The sequence below is a fragment of the Oncorhynchus keta genome, chromosome 9 (assembly GCF_023373465.1).
Source record: "Oncorhynchus keta strain PuntledgeMale-10-30-2019 chromosome 9, Oket_V2, whole genome shotgun sequence".
Classification (NCBI taxonomy): Eukaryota; Metazoa; Chordata; class Actinopteri; order Salmoniformes; family Salmonidae; genus Oncorhynchus; species Oncorhynchus keta.
The window spans coordinates 35,587,159-35,594,360 of NC_068429.1; positions in this window are offsets into that span (position 1 = coordinate 35,587,159).

Consider the following 7,202-nt stretch of genomic DNA (forward strand, 5'->3'; position numbering starts at 1 on the left):
TGTGACCTTGGAAAATATATTTGGGGACATTCCAAGGTATTGGTTAAAGTTTGCACAGCTTTTACTTGATTCTTGACTCTGAATGACCTCTACTATTCCCCAATTTCTGCCCCCTTTCATAAATGTACCCTCTTTTCTATCCCCCCTTTGTTATTACATCTCATTGTGCTTCCTTTCCTACCCTTGTTATTCCTCTCTAATTTCTTCCACGGTCATCCTATGCTGTTTATTTGCTATATAACATCTACAATTGTTTCTGAGATCTTATGAACAACTAAAACAACACATTTCAATGTATTTTAGAATATCAAATGAATGAAAATACATTTAAATTGATTAAAGGTTCATTTTGTGCATTTTAATAGCTGAAATGGTCCGTGTCCCACTATCCAAACACCATTCAGGGGAAGTGGGACAGTATTCTCCATCTGATTCAGTAGTGTGTGTTGCGTACAGCAGGTCAGCCACCAGGGAGAGACTCGAGTATACATCACGGGGAGATGGCTCCATCTGCTGGACGTGCTTGGTCTCGACGGGCTCTCCAGCCAGGACTAATTGGGGCTGATTGGGGATTGGTGGGTAATCAAGGGCTGATTGCTCACCAGCTGTACAAGTTCCATAAAGCTGCCTTAAGTGCAGCACACAGGGAAAGGACTCCCGTATAGTTTGTACAAGACGGGTTTTTATTTTTATTTATTTATTTTGTATATTTTTTGTATATATCTATATTTTTTTACACCTTTATTTAACTAGGCAAGTCAGTTAAGAACAAATTCTTATTTTCAATGACGGTCTAGGAACAGTGGGTTAACTGCCTGTTCAGGGGCAGAACGACAGATTTGTACCTTGTCAGCTCGGGGGTTTGAATTTGCAACCGGTTACTAGTCCAACGCTCTAACCACTAGGCTACCCTGCCGCCCCAACAGGTAACAGGAGGGTTTTCAGTTTTTGATCCCGACAGGGCTCCCGACAAGACCCGGAGCCCTGAAAACGGTATCCTGGATGGGGTCTCTTGGGGGAGACCTATTATTTTATTTTGGATTATAATTTTAATAAACACATTTGAAACTAATCTTACTCTGTCCGTGTCTGATCTGTGTAAACGTTTTGACCCAACCCTCTGGTCTGCCACATATGATAACTGTTTACATTAATTATTATATTTTAAAACCACCAATTACTATTAATTTTAACACCAACAGGTAGATTGTTGAATTATAATTGACAGAATTACAGCCATATCATTATAGCGCAAGGTTTCATATGTAGTGTTTTTTTCATGAGTTTCAACTGGTTACCCCATCTAGGAAACCTGACCACACACAATACAATGATGTCACACTAACCAAAACCATTTTTCAAGCAGTCAAAATTTGTTGTGATTGGGTTGCAAAATGATCACAACATAGTACCCTCAAACACAAAAGTACCACTACACCTGATGTCCCACTAATGTCCCAAAAACAAATGCAAACTGGATTGCATGACACTGCCTCAGTTTGGAACATACAGTACATTGCAGATATGTCATATAGTCAGGGAGCACGATCAGCTTCGGTTTTATTTGCACAAACAGGCCTACGTAAATGCATTTGCCACAATGGTGTACTTAGGCAGTTTACAGTAAAGACAATTGAATTGCAGGGCATCTTACATAAGATACTAAACGCATAAAAAACATTACAATGTGATCCACGCCATTCAATGTCCGTTTAAAAGAGTAATCAGCTAAAATATGTGCTAACTTTCAGATAAAAGTACTGTAATGCGTAATTTCAAAATATCTTTCATAAGAATACATACTAATACTGGGATATTCTATTCTCTAAATTTATGGTAACCATAGATTGTGAATCCTCAACTCTGAGGATTACATAATTCTGTGCCATATCAATGAGGTAACATAAGGTTGTGTATATACAGTACCAGTCAAAAGTTTGGACACACCTACTCATTCAAGGGTTTTTCATGATTTTTTATATTTTCTACATTGTAGAATAATAGTGAAGACATTAAAACTAACCAATTTTTAAAAAAACAAATTAGTAGCCACCCTTTGCCTTGATGACAGCTTTGCACACTTGGCATTCTCTCAACCAGCTTTATGAGGTAGTCACCTGGAATGCATTGAAATTAAAAGTTAAGTTGTGGAATTTCTTTCCTTCTTAATGCATTTGAGCTAGTCAGTTGTGTTGTAACAAGGTAGGGGTGGTATACAGAAGATAGTCCTATTTGGAAAAAGACCAAGTCAATATAATGGCAAGAACAGCTCTAATAAGCAAAGAGATATAACAGTTCAGTATTACTTTAAGAAATGAAGGTCAGTCAATCCAGAACATTTCAAGACCTTTGAAAGTTCTTCAAGGGCAGTCGCAAAAACCATCAAGCACTATGGTGAAACTGGTTCTCATAAGGACCGCCACAGGAAAGAAAGACCCAGAGTTACCTCTGCTGCAGAGGATAAGTTCATTAGAGTTAACTGCACCTCAGATTGCGTCCCAAATAAATGCTTCACAGAGTTCAAGTAACAGACACATCTCAACATCAACTGTTTAGAGGAGACTATGTGAATCAGGCCTTTATGGTCGATTTTGCTGCAAAGAACCACTACTAAAGGACACCAATAATAAGAAGAACCTTGCTTGGGCCAAGAAACACGAGCAACGGACATTAGACCAGTGGAAATCTGCCCATTGGTCTGATGAGTCCAAATTTGAGATTTTTGGTTCCAACCGTTGTGTCGTTGTGAGACGCAGAGTAGGTGAACGGAGGACCTCTGCATGTGTGGTTCCCACCATGAAGCATGGAAGAGGAGGTGTGATGGTTTTATTTTATTTAACCTTTATTTAATCTTTATTTAACAAGGCAAGTCAGTTAAAAACAAATTCTTAATTACAATGACGCCCTACCAAAAGACAAAAGGCCTTCTGCGGGGACGTGGGCTGGGATTAAAAATAAAAATATACAACAAAACACACATTACGACAAGAGAGAAAACACAACACAACATAAAGAGAGACCTAAGACAACAACATAGCATGTCAGCAACACATTACAGCATATGTTGTCAGCATTGTAGCGGGGTGTAGTGTGGTGGTGCTTTGCTGGTGACACTGTGAATTATTTAGAATTCATGGCACACTTAACCAGCATGGCTACCACAGAATTCTGCAGTGATACGCCATCCCATCTGGTTTGCGCTATCATTTGTTTTTCAACAGGACATTGACCCAAAACACACCTCCAGGCTGTCTAAGGGCTATTTGACCAAAAAGGAGTGATGGAGTCCTGCATCAGATGACCTGGCCTCCAAAATCACCCGGCTTCAACCCAATTGAGATGGTTTGGGATGGGTTGGACCGCAGCGTGAAGGTAAAGCAGCCAACAAGTGCTCAGCATATGTGGGAATTACTTAAAGACTGTTGGAAAAGCATTCCTCATGAAGCTGGTTGAGAGAATGCCAAAGCTGTCATCAAGGAAAAGCGTGGCTACTTTGAAGAAACTATACAAATAAAGAGAGTCGCACACTACATATATAAACTCTCAGTATTATTGGGTAAATCACCAACATTTCGGCATCACTGTGCCTTCTTCAGGTGTCACGCCCTGACCTTCGTTTTTTTTGTTTTGTTTATAATTTTTGTTAGGTCGATGTGTGACGAGGGTGGTTTGTGTAGTTTTTGTATTGTCTAGGGGTTTTTGTATGTCTAGGTTTTTTTGTATATCTAGGTGTTTATGGTTGCCAAGATTGGTTCCCAATCAGAGGCAGCTGTTTATCATTGTCTCTGACTGGGGACCATATTTAGGTAGCCATATTCCTTGGGTATTTTGTGGGTTATTATCTATGTGTAGTTATCTATGTCAGCACTCGTGTTTATAGCGTCACGGTCGTGTTGTTATTTTTGTTAGTTTGTTTAGTGTTCTTCGTTTAAGTAAAGAAGAATGTATTCATCTCACGCTGTGTCTTGGTCTCCTCGTTATGATGAACGTGACAGAACAACCCACCAAACAAGGACCAAGCAGTGTGAAAAGGAGGAACAGCACTTAATGGGGAGATGGACCTGGGAGGAGATATTAGATGGAGCAGGACCCTGGACACAGCCGGGGGAGTATCGCCGTCTTAAGGAGGAGTTAGAGGCAGCGAAAGCGGAATGGCGATACTACGAGGAGAAATACAGGAGAATAAAGGAACAGCGAAGATATGAAGGTACACGGCTAGCACGGAAGTCCGAGAGGCAGCCCCAAGATTATTTTTGGGGGGGCACACGAGGAGATTGGCTGAGTCAGGTAGAGACCTGAGCCAACTCCTGGTGCTTACTGTGGGGAGCGTGTAACTGGTCAGGCACCGTGTTATGCAGAGATGCGTACGGTGTCTCCAGTGCGCTATTCTAGCCCGGTGCGCTCTATTCCAGCTCCTCGCATTTGCCGGGCGAGAATGGGCATCCATCCAGGACATATTGAGTCAGCTCTATGTTCTGGATCTCCAATGCGTCTCCACGGTCCAGTGTATCCTGTTCCTCCTCCCCTCACTCGCCCTGAGGTGCGTGTCACCAGCCCGGTACCACCAGTTCCGGCACCAGGCCTCCAGTGCGTTTCCAGGGTCCAGTACGCCCTGTTCCTCCTCCCCTCACTCGCCCTGAGGTGCGTGTCACCAGCCCGGTACCACCAGTTCCGGCACCAGGCCTCCAGTGCGTTTCCAGGGTCCAGTACGCCCTGTTCCTCTTCCCCGCACTCGCCCTGAGGTGCGTGTCACCTGCCCGGTACCACCAGTACTGGTGTAACGGATGTGAAACGGCTAGCTTAGTTAGCGGTGTGCGCTAAATAGCGTTTCAATCGGTTACGTCACTTGCTCTGAGACCTTGAAGTAGTAATTCCCCTTGCTCTGCAAAAGCCGCGGCTTTTGTGGAGCGATGGGTAACGATGCTTCGAGGGTGACTGTTGTTGATGTGTGCAGAGGGTCCCTGGTTCGCGCCCGGGTATGGGCGAGGGGACGGACGTAAAGTTATACTATTACATTGATGCTGTTGACCCGGATTACTGGTTGCTGCGAAAAAAGGAGGAAGGTCAAAAGGGGGGTGAGTGTAACGGATGTGAAACGGCTAGCTTAGTTAGCGGTGTGCGCTAAATAGCGTTTCAATCGGTTACGTCATTTGCTCTGAGACCTTGAAGTAGTAATTCCCCTTGCTCTGCAAGGGCCGCGGCTTTTGTGGAGCGATAGGTAACGATGCTTCGAGGGTGACTGTTGTCGTTGTGCGCAGAAGGTCCCTGGTTCGCGCCCTGGTATGGGCGAGGGGACGGTTTAAAAGTATACGCATCAGGCCTCCAGTGCGCCTCCAGGGTCCAGTACGCCCTGTTTCTGCTCCTCGCACTCGCCCTGAGGTGCGTGTCCCCAGCCCGGTACCACCAGTGCCGGCACCACTCACCAGGCCTACAGTGTGCCTCGGCAGTCCAGAGCGTCCGGCGACAGTACCCAGTCCAGAGCGTCCGGCGACAGTACTCAGTCCAGAGCGTCCGGCGACAGTACCCAGTCCGGAGCGTCCGGCGACAGTTCACAGTCCGGAGCTCCCGTCCGGAGCTCCCGGCGACAGTTCACAGTCCGGAGCAGTTCCCAGTCCGGAGCTCCCGGCGACAGTTCCCAGTCCGGAGCGTCCGGCGACTGTACCCAGTCCGGAGCGTCCGGCGACAGTACCCAGTCCGGAGCTCCCGGCGACAGTTCACAGTCCGGAGCGTCCGGCGACAGTACCCAGTCCGGAGCGCCCGGCGACAGTTCCCAGTCCGGAGCGTCCGGCGACTGTACCCAGTCCGGAGCGTCCGGCGACAGTACCCAGTCCGGAGCTCCCGGCGACAGTTCACAGTCCGGAGCGTCCGGCGACAGTACCCAGTCCGGAGCGTCCGGCGACAGTACCCAGTCCGGAGCGTCCGGCGACAGTACCCAGTCCGGAGCGTCCGGCGACAGTACCCAGTCCGGAGCGTCCGGCGACAGTACCCAGTTCGGAGCGTCCGGCGACAGTACCCAGTCCGGAGCGTCCGGCGACAGTACCCAGTCCGGAGCGTCCGGCGACAGTACCCAGTTCGGAGCGTCCGGCGACAGTACCCAGTCCGGAGCGTCCGGCGACAGTACCCAGTTCGGAGCATCCGGCGACAGTTCAAAAAGGTCCAGAACCTCCAACGACTGGCCACAGATGCAATTTCCTTTTTCCATTCATGTGTATAGCCTAGCCCATTAATACTTGTAATTCAATTATTAGACTACCTGAATACTGAACTTGTAGCCACACCAATCAGCTCAATAAAAAACTATTCTTGGACAAAAAATGGACACGATGTCCATAGATCTGTACTCAAAGGCATGCAAAAAGTCTGTACAGTGCCAGTTAATTTCTTACTGTAGTGGGCTAAATTAGGGCCATACAGAGTGATTCTTAGTAGTCTTCAACAAATCTACTTTGAAACATAACCTCACAAACATGGTTATGGGCTCAAGAAAATAATACATCTGTGCCCTGTCAGATATAGAGTTGAAATGTATTCCATTTTGAGTTTGCTTCACAATATTACAGTTTATATACATCACAGAAGACTGAAATATATTTAAAAAAAACTGTTTGACATAAACACCAGATTTCCATTGTTAGAAAAATAATATATATTTATGAATACATTTATGAATAACATTGCACCCAAGAGGCCAAAGACGGAGCTTTCGGTCATTGACTGCAGGAAAGGGCTACACCCCCCCAGATTAGATTAGCAGGTTCTTTCTTACTGTAAGTGAACATTTCATTACAGCAGCAATATTAGAATATAAACTATGTGGCATCTGCTGTATGTAAGTGCTACTGCAGCAACAAATACATATTGGGTGGGTGCTTATATTTGTCCTATTTCACACGTGTAAAAGTGTGTAATATGCATGTGTGAATTAAGGAAAAATATGTTTTTGTATATCACAATTCTCCTTGAGACACCCTCTGAGAGTGGAGTCACGACCAGGGTCTGCCATTATCAACGGAGACTCTGGAGCAATTCGGGGAAATTTCAACATTTTCATATTCATCATCTCCATCACCACCCCAACATGTCATTGGAAACGACATATATCTTTTTATTTACGACAAAACATAGAAACGCACCATTTTTTCCACATATGTAGATGTTGGAGTGGTGCTGGAGATGATGAATATAAAGTTACAAATTGTGAA